This window comes from Gopherus flavomarginatus, chromosome 15, assembly GCF_025201925.1.
Source record: "Gopherus flavomarginatus isolate rGopFla2 chromosome 15, rGopFla2.mat.asm, whole genome shotgun sequence".
Taxonomy (NCBI): Eukaryota; Metazoa; Chordata; order Testudines; family Testudinidae; genus Gopherus; species Gopherus flavomarginatus.
Window position 1 is genome coordinate 1511058 of NC_066631.1, and position 2442 is coordinate 1513499.

Genomic DNA, 2442 nt, shown 5'->3' on the forward strand with positions numbered 1-2442 from the left:
ATAATAGGACAGAAAATATCATGTTGCCTCTGTATAAATCCATGGTGCACCCATATCTTGAATACTGTGTGCATACGTGGTTGTCCCATTTCAAAAAAGGTATACTGGAATTGGAAAAGGTTCAGAAAAAGGGCAACAAAAATGATTAGGGGTATGGAATGGCTTCTGTATGAGGAGAGAGTAATAAGACTGGGACTTTACAGCTTGAAAAAAAGACTGCTAAGATATGATTGAGGTCTATAAAACCATGACTGGTGTAGAGAATGTAGATAAAGAAGTGTTGTTTACTACTTCTCATAACACAAGAGGTAGGGGATCACCAAATGAAATTAATAGGCAACAGGTTTAAAACAAATAAAAGAAAGTATTTCTTCACACACACAGTCAACCTGTGGAACTCCTTGTCAGAAGACGTTGTGAAGGCCAAGACCATAATGGGGTTAAAAAAAGAATTAGATAAATTCATGGAGGATCGGTCCATCAATGGCTATTAGCCAGGATGGGCAGGGATGGTGTCTCTAGCCTCTGTTTGCCAGAAGCTGGGAATGAGCAACAGGGGATAGATCACTTGATGACTACCTGTTCTGTTCATTCCTTCTGGGGCACCTGGCATTGGCCACTGTTCTGATGTTCTTATGAAGCAAGATGGTTAGTGTGTGTTGGGTAGATTTTCAGTGGATTCATAGATTCCAAGTTCAGAAGGGACAACTGTCCGCATCTAATCTGCTCTCCTGTATAGCACAGGCTGGTTATGGTCAGATTTAAGGATTTAAATGAGTGTTTGGCAAGTGTGTGGGGGGGGTATGTTTGTTTGTTTTATTGTATAAAGTGGAAATGCTTTATTCTAGAGTTTATCATCTGAGAAAACTGTTTTAATATTTTTTGCGGTGTGTTGGGTGTGACACACCAAGGAAGTACATGGCTTTGTTTTGTCACTAGTTGATTTTTGGTTGGAGTTAAAGTTGTAGCTTTTGTGGGGTTGTGGTTGGGGATAAGGAAATGTGGAGGTCGCAAAATCATGGTTGTAGTTAGTAAGGGATGACTGAAGACTTAACTAGCAAGGCCATGCCTATGCTGGGATGAAACTCTTACAGAGCTGGGAGTGAAGGGAAAACAGCTGATTGGCTGGATGGGCTGTCAATCATCCAGACAGGCAGAACTTCTCCATAAAGGGCTCTGGGTAGAGAAGTCAGTTGTAGGGAGAGTCAGAGTTGTAGGGGAAGGGTGTCAGTAGGAGCTGTCAGAGTGATGTTGTCAAGGTATTAACTGTGGGTGTAGTAGGATAGGAAGAAAACATCTGACAACAATGGGATTTATTTTTTAAAAGACTCTTGAGGCTTTTGAAATCCCTCCAGTCTGGGTCTTGGTGCCTCATTGGACAAAGATGACCTTACTGCTGCACTCTGCCCAATGTCTTTTTCCTGGTGCCTTTTGCAGGGTGGGGCGTTGGGAGGGAAGGACTATCATTTGAGCAGCTGGGCCTAACTTTCTCTTTGAGGAGCCTCTACACATTCCCACTCTTGGAGCAGGTGGTCCAGAGTAGAGATCGTCTGGAAGAGCTTCAATTAGAGGTGGGTGTGATGGGTTCCTCCGGGGTGCCAACTGGAACTGGGGTACCACTCAGCCTGGCTGACCCACCAGCCAGGGCTCCCTTTACACTGTACTGCTGTGACAAGCCCTCAAGCCCCCACCAGCACACATACAGGTAGGGGGACACCCAGCTGCCGCTACACACAGATGCTCAGATCAGCTCTGCATGGGAAGGCTCAACTAAGGCACCTCCCGGTTCCTAAGGCATGCACGCCCCTCTGGAGTGTAAACCCAAAATTATACCATCATGGGCTTCACAGAAAACTGTACAGTGTAAGCTCATAAAATTTGCCCTCTCCTTCAATGTGGAGAAAGAGATGCAACAACTTTCCGTCCCCAGTTATAATTTCCACACACTAGTATTAGACAAAACAAAAACAAATCTATTAACTACAAAAGATAGATTATAAGTGATAGCAAACAGATCAAAGCAGATTACCTAGCAAATAAATAAAACCACACACTGAATTTAACACATTTGATAGATAGGATATGAATTAGCAAATTCTCACCCTGAGTGATTAAACAGGCTGGCAGATTCTAAAGGCACAAGCTGCCTTGGCTTTTCAGCTTGGGATTCCCAGGTTTTCATATACAGGCTAGAAATCCCTCTAGCCTAAGACCATCACTTCCCACAGTTCAGTCTTTGTTTCTCAGGTGTTTCCAGGTGTGCTATTATAGGGGGAGTGAAATCCCATCATGTTGTCATTGTCCCCCTTGTATATCTTCTTCCCACTTGCTGCAGAGCTGTTTTGCTGTGACCTGGGTCAAACAGTCCTATTGTGTAGTGCTGTCTCTGAGAGGTTTCTATTGCACACAGTTCCTGGGGTTATCCTGGTGCTTGTGTGCATT